Below are 7,388 nucleotides of genomic sequence, written 5' to 3' on the forward strand. Positions count from 1 at the left end.
GAAGGAGGTATATATTATGGTGAAATAGCAAATTCGTCTTGCTGATACATGTTCTGAGGCCCTCATTGGACACTTTTCTGTGTACATCTGCACATAGAAGTGGTATAGGAATGTCCTTACTTAGATCAGTCTGCAATGCAAGTTTTGAAATATGATAGGATTTCAGTTTAGTCTTCATGGTCATAAATTAATTTATGTTATGGTGTTATACTTACTCTATAGGTACTAACTCCATGACAGTCACAAAAGGTCTCCCTGGAGCTGCTGGAAAGTTAGCATTTCATTCGTAACTCTCATTTCAGTAATGTTTTTGCCTTTGAATTTTATTTCAGAATAATTTGTTGTCTAGTATTTAAAAAATCACATTACCAAACTCTGTATTGTTAGGTTAGAATTTAGTTATGTAAATAATGAATAAATTAGCTAATGAATAGTTTTCAAATATTAAATGCTGTTTTCACATACTTTTTTCTTAATAAGCTTACTTTTAAAAGTTGAGGTATTATTAGTCTCCATCACTGTACTTATATATATGTTGTTATAATGTATTCTTATTACATTCCTAATTCCTATATATTCCTATATTCCTGGTGTATTCAGTGTACTGAAGCAAATGGCTGTTGGGACATTGAGTTTTGTTTCAAGATTTGTTCCTAACATCTGTTTCTCATTTGAACTTTCTGTACTCCTTTATTTTCCTGCCCTGTCTGGGCCTCACTGTGAAACTGAGCTGTCAAAAGGAAAAAGAAAGAAAAAAGAAGTTTCTGGTCCCTTGAAATTCTGGTCAGACAGCAATGTTTCTGCAGTATTTTCTTTTACACCATCAGACATGAGAACATGCACTCTCTCTTGTTCTATGTTTTTTTTTTTGCAGGAAAAACTCTAGCCAACTTTATGACAGAAGAAAAGAAGCAAGAAAGGCTGATACATGACTCCTGGTTCCAGAAGATGTTTTGGACATTGTGGTCTGCCACAAATAGATCTACCACTCTATTGATCTGGACTAAGTCATCCTTCAAAGGAAAATAATTTACAGGGACTCAGTGAGCAGCAGTCCTTCTGAGAGCACTTACCTTGAAGAGGCAAGATATTTCAGAGACTTGTCATGAATATGTGTTTTAGGGTTGCTTAAAGAATCATTGCCAAAGGTACTGCAAAAGCAGGGCCTGTGTAAAAGCTAAAGCATAATAAGTTCCTTGCTCAGGTTTACCCTGCTACTAAAGCACACAGAGAAAAATCAAACAAAAATCTAACCCATGCAATCTGCAAAAACAATCAACCCCAAAATTATCTGTGACAAGGCTTGGGGGCTGAGGGAGGAGGAGGGGGAGGAAAAAAATGGTTGGAAAGGATAAAGGTCAAAAGGAAAAAGGAATAAAGAAGGTGCTCCTGTTGACTCACAAGATTCAGAGTAGATGTCCTTGCTAAACAGAGCTTCAGAAATTTTTGGTCTAAAGGTTTAAACCTAAACTTAAGAGCAGTTAGTCTATAGCTTAATTTAAACTATTGAACAATTCATATAGAATTTATGACAGCTTAACAGTAACTCACAGGCCTCACTTGCTTGCAAATCTAAAATACTTAAGAATCCAGGAGAGCAACATTCCAAGTACATTTGCTACGGCATATTCATATTAGCATGCGCACAGATGTCAAAGGGTGCAGGTCAGACATACACCTCTGAAAACGTTCCCTTCCATTTCAGTGAAGTACTTGTGTCAGAGGCCTTGCATCTTCACAGCAGGCAAAGGCTGAGTTGGGAGGAGGGTGTGTATCGCCATCACTGTTGTTCAGCGATCCTGTCGTATGGCAGACCAGAGAGATCACTGGCTCTGAGGGGCCTCGCTCAGAGGGAGGAGCTGGTCGCAGCTGCTGAGGTCCAGGAGAGACCAGGTGAGTCCAAGGATCTCACTTTGGAATATGGTTTATAGGGTTACAACAGAGTGAGCTTTGCTCATAATGATTTCTCATCCTGGCTGCAATTCAGGTAGGTAACTTTCTTCAAAAAGTGTTATTTCCCTTGGGCAGTTTTTCAGGCATGAGCAATAAATTTCCAACACTGTTTGTTGAAAACCAGCAGCTTACTGGACAGCACTAGTTACTGGGAACAGTTTTTCCGATAAGCTCAAGACCCCAGGAGCTGTTTTTCAAGGCTGAGGCCTTGAAAATGAGCATTTCTCAGGTCATAGTTTGGCCTGAGCAGGGCAGGGGATGCACCAGTACCAGTTGCCACAATATGGCACTCGGCTTGCATTGGGCCAGGTTTCCCTGGACAAAAACTTGCTCCACTACCCAAATCCCACTTCAACACATGTCTGCTGGAGACATTTCAAGAACACATTAAAGAAATTTAGTGAAATGTTTATATGAAGAAGATTTGTATTTTTTTTTTTTAAGTAGACAACTATTTTCAGAAAATTCATTTACATATAAATGGGCTGTGAGAATAAAATTGTATGGGATATTTTTGTAAAAGATGGAAAATTTTCTTAGAATTCTGAGAAACTGAAATTTTTCCAGAGCACATTAACAATGACTCATAGGATGCAACAAAAAGGGACTCTGACACAAATTTCTTTGTCACTAGGAATGCACTTAGGTGATAGCAAAGTTGGTGCATTTGCAGCATGGTTCAACACTGAAAGTGAAATCTGCTAGGAGTTAAAATGCTATGCATAAAGTATGGTAAAGGGAGATTGGCATAGGCTAAAATTTGTTTTGCTTTTTTATTTTTTTTTGGTGGGTTATTGTATGATGGCATTTCAGTGTTTCAGTACTTGACAAGGGCAAAAAAGACTGTGTTGTATGGTCTTCTCTGCTTTCCAGTTCCTTCTATGATGAATTCAAATTTTTCAATCATGTAGCCAGGTCAAAGAGAGAGAAGTTTATGTTGGATTGTGGGATATGGTATTAGGAGAGTCTTGGCTGAAATGGATGCCTGACATATAATTTCCATAATGCAGTATAGGGCCTGGGAAAAAAAAAAAAAAACTTAACTTTTTTTGTGTCAAAAGGATGTTTCCTTTTCGTGCATTATAAGATATATGAATCAGAGAGATTCACAATGAAATGTTTGATTTTGCCTTTACATAAGGAAAACAGTTTTCCTGTGGAAAATTCACAATGAGCTTTAATATTAATATTAGTTAAGCAACTGCTTATTCACTAAACACGTGGAACTGTGCTAGCTCTAGTAAATTCATTTTTAATTTGTATCCAAGAGCCTTCAGGAACACAAATAGTTCAGTAGAAACTGGTGATCTAGCACCAGTTTTGCTCTTTCTAGTTAAAATTAATAAGGAACTTGAAAATACTAGATATAATTTCTGTCATAGATATGTTTGTATTACGAGCACTGTGAGGAGTTACACTGAATGGAAAAGTTTCCCATGTCATCCATAAATGTAAAAAAAACAACGAATCACAGACTTTCCTTTTCCCTCTGCTCACAGTCCTTACATGCAGAATCCAGTTGTTCCAAATTTTGATCTTGAAGCATTTGTAGACATAATTTCATCATCAATTACATAATCTGGAAATGTTTTAACTAGAAACTTATGTTTTCAGGCAATAATTCAATTCTGAGCCATTATTCAGTCAGTTCCATAGATGACATCTCCCTAGTTTCACTCTCAAATGTGGATTGATTTGTGACCTTTATATTTTGCAACTTTATTGTCACAATTCTGTCTTGCAAGCAAAACAATACTCCCTTGTGGAGAGGTATGCCAGTTGTATATTAAAAGTTGTCTACATAGTTTGAAAACAATAGCAGACAAGGTTAAAGGATTTTAGTAGTCAATAATCCCATGTTCCTTCTGTTAAATAGAGAAAATGCTGTGGATACCACTTAGGGCCTTCCCAATTTCTGCTCAGAGAAGCACAGAACTTAGGAGATACTTCAAAAAATTGTTAAAAATAGGAGAAGCCCAGGTATGAGACTTAAATACTTGTAGACATGAACCAGGAAGGAAAAGTGGTCATGCTGACATTATAGTTCTTATAGTCGGCTCTATGTGAAAGAATAATGTTGTGTGCTTCATAGCCTAATGAAAAACACTTCATCGCTCTTAATAGCACTGAAGAATAAAGTACCACAAATACTTTCTGAGGCTGCTAGGTAGTTATTATCATAATTTTCAAATGCAAAAAACATCCCAACGTTGTTAATGGCCTGAGACAGAGCTAGGGAAAGGCCTCAAAATTCTTGAATTCTTTTGACTTAACCAAATGACGTTTCCAAGACCATATCTCCTATTTCTGAGTGTTTTCTTAATACAGAGCAGAAGAAAGAAAAGGATTTGTTTGGTATCCATTACTTCAAACTTTTCCTGTTAAGTCTGAATCTCCTGAAGGTAATGCGTGGGCTGGCATGTTTATCCTGTGTTCCCAGATGAACATCAGGAGAAAAACACTGGTGAAGAAATGGTGAAAGGACTTTTAATAAGAACTTGCTTCAAAAGTTCTGGTTTCAGTAGCTCTTGTGAATCAAAGTAGCAATTGGATCAAAGTCTCCAACTTACCACACCACAGATTCTAAACAAGTGGCATGTGCAATTGAGCCTCCTGTTATGCGTGCAGGAAATTCCTTGCTCAGTGCTGTAAGTATAATGTTACAAAACTGAACATCTGGAAATTTTGAATTTTATTACTGCTTAATAAAGACTAGTAGTATTTTCACAGACCCCATCACTGGTTCAGCTCAGGCTGTCGTATGACAGCTTTGCACATGGGAATCGTGGAACACTTGGGGTTAAGGAGACCTTAAAGGAGACCTTAAACGCAATTCCAATCCTCCCTGCCATGAGCAGGGACACCTTCCACTAGACCAAGCTGCTTAAAGTCCCATCCAATCTGGCCTTGAACACTCTCAGGGATGTGACATGAACAACTTCTCTGGACAACCTCTTCCAGTGCCTCACCACTCTCACAGTAAAAATTTTTTCCTGAAGTCCAATCTAAACCTACTCTCAGTTTAAAGCCGTATTGGAATTAATTGTCCAATTACAGCTTCAGGTTATGAAGTCCCATCGTCCTGATTTGCTCTTCTCAGTTTGCTGTTGTTTATATTTGGGCTTGAAGATGCAATGGTGACCTTGGTTTTCAGGCTGGAAATGGATTATGTTGTCCAACTAAACTGTGAAGAGAACTTGCTAACACTTTATATGTAGTTCAGAGTTATATACTAATGCAGTACAGAATCTGAAAAATATGAGAGCTAAAACTTAAGGCATCACTGGAAAGCCTCAATTAGGTCACCCCAAAATTTTCTCTTCACTAAAACCATAAAATTCTTACACAGGATCTGAAACACAAATGAAGACTTTTCCTACTTAAGCATTTTTTATGATGTGGAAAGAATGTGATTTTAAAACAAGATCTGCATTTCAAACCCAACTTTTGTGAGTTAGGGCTTTGGAAATAGGTTTAGCATAATCACCTAGAATTTCTACTAGCTTTCCTCTGTTTGAAGAGCTGCTTTACTAGTATTTGGAAGGAATTGAACTGGCAACCCTGTAGAGGGTTGGTGAGGCTGGGTGAAAAGATACTGCTGATGCTAGCCAAATGCAGTGTTTTTATTCAAAGAACTTGGAGTCTGTGATTTATTATCAAGACAAACGAATGTCTAAAGGAGGTTCATTCAATGAGACTATAAAGTACCATTGAAGCAATTCTCTTTTAGTTGGGCTAGATTATTGCACTTATGCAAAATAAACTCTTAGATGCCACATGCTGTAACAGCTTTCTAATGACAAATTATAATTTTTATATGTATCCAGGTTTTTAAGTGGTAATTTTCATAAAAAGCTATTGAGTTATAAAAAAAATCTGTCACAGAACAAAGATGTAACCATGCTCCTCAGGTTCTAATTTTAAAAGCAGAAATTTTTTTTTTGTCTTACTAATTTCCTCAAATACTTGATTATACATTGCTTGTGTTGGAGAACTTCCAAATAAGCTGAAGACACTGAACTATTTCTTGAACAATAGCATATAGAATCTGTCTTTGAAGGCTTCCACAGTGTTTACACTAGTAGGGATTGAACTAATGCTGAAGAGAAAACCACTTTTCATTTTCCTCTGTGCTAGTACATAATGATCAAAGTTAGAAAACCACCTTTTTCTTTACAAACCAGTTTAAAAAAATGAAATGCAGTATGATTTTGTAATTACTCCTAGGCTGCCTGGTTGTGCTGTTTTGCATGCCAAAATATCCTTTCATCTAAGAGGTATTAGTGAGTGTAAAGTTTAGGCAGGCATCTACTGTTTCTTATGATGTGCCATTAAAAGCTTCAAGCAAGCACAGTAATAAGTCAGCTTTAAAGTGATCCTAAACTCTATTTCTTGCCCTTTCTCAGAGATGTATGAAAATGCAGCAATGATAAAAAGAAAAAGATCAAAACTTCATTAATTCCCAAACAAATAATAAATCAAAAGCCCCAAACTAAGAATAAGTACTTCTGAAGTGTCAAAGATTTCTGTTATTTCAAGATAGCCAGGATATGATGCTGCAAGACTTTCATGCTTCAGCAAAAACTCCTCCATGTAGCTGTGCATTGAGATAAAAGTCATCAAGTCTGTGTGGTTAACAGATGTAAACAATATTTTATAGCGAGTCTCCTGTAATGGTGGTACAGATGGCAAAGAAACACTCATAATAATACATTAGGAAAGCTTATAGTTACAAAACATAAAAAGAGAGGAATAGCCTTGAATATCCTTTTGAGACCATGAGGCAAATTTATGCTAATATGTTGAAGTGCTAAAGTAGAGCTGTGATACAAATTCTTCCCTGTCATAATATGTCACAATGAGTGCCTTGTCAATTTTAGCTAATTATCACTGCCAGTAATCCCAAGTAAGACATTACCTTAAAAATAGCTTATGATCTCATGGGTACTGGAAAATTGAACTCCCCTGCTGCTATATCTGTCTTTTCCATCTCCCTACATTCAATTTATAAGAAAAGTTTAAATTCCCTTAAGTTGTCTAAAAAATAATTGTAGTATCTTAGTAATTTCATATTTTGATTGTGGCTGGTGAATTTGAATATAAATTCATTCAGTCTTCTCTGAGTTGTTAGACTGAACATGCGGAATAGGGATAAACACAAGCAGGGGATGAGCTATTGGCTTTTGCTTATTTCAAACTGCTCAATTCTGACTAATCTAAGAGATTTATTGCCACTCTTTTCTGAGAGATGGATTCACTATTTGCTTTACTTTTTCTTTTGTGTAGAGAATCTAATGAATGCTCTCTGCTTTTAAAGAACACCTTTCTACAAAAGGTTAATCCACAAGTTGTTCTCTGTACACTTTAACTCATTTTGTTTCTTTTTATTTTCTTATTAAATAAGGAGACTAGTGCAAAAAGCAGTCTAAGAAACA

This window comes from Zonotrichia albicollis, chromosome Z (genome assembly GCF_047830755.1).
Source record: "Zonotrichia albicollis isolate bZonAlb1 chromosome Z, bZonAlb1.hap1, whole genome shotgun sequence".
Classification (NCBI taxonomy): domain Eukaryota; kingdom Metazoa; phylum Chordata; class Aves; order Passeriformes; family Passerellidae; genus Zonotrichia; species Zonotrichia albicollis.